We start from the raw sequence: 442 nt of genomic DNA on the forward strand, positions 1-442 counted from the left end.
CCCTTTCAACAGCACTGGGGGCAGCTCTCCAAGTTTGTGAAAGTTTGCATTAAAATCTAGACCATTCTATAACTATTTGGCCACATACTTTAAAGTAAATTCATAGATTCTTATCTGGTTCACTGTGTGAGTTTGAATGTTGATATAAATTTGTTGTAATATATTTTCTTTCTGTATTGATACTCACAAGGTGTGCAGAAGAAAAGAGACACCTCCATGCCTGGCACCTCCAGTGTAGCTTGCTGGGTCTCCACACAGAGATGGGGATGCCTTGCAGAAATCTGGCTTGATACAAGCAATTGGGCACAAGTAGAAATTTCTGCATTGAAGAGAAAATCCATGCATTTAAGAAAAAAAAAAAAAAAAAAAAAAAAAAAAAAAAAAAACCCCAAATGTTTTTTTCCCACTCAGAGCAGTATCCTGCTGACTGTATGCCAAGGAA

The sequence above is a fragment of the Oxyura jamaicensis genome, chromosome 3 (genome assembly GCF_011077185.1).
Source record: "Oxyura jamaicensis isolate SHBP4307 breed ruddy duck chromosome 3, BPBGC_Ojam_1.0, whole genome shotgun sequence".
NCBI lineage: Eukaryota > Metazoa > Chordata > Aves > Anseriformes > Anatidae > Oxyura > Oxyura jamaicensis.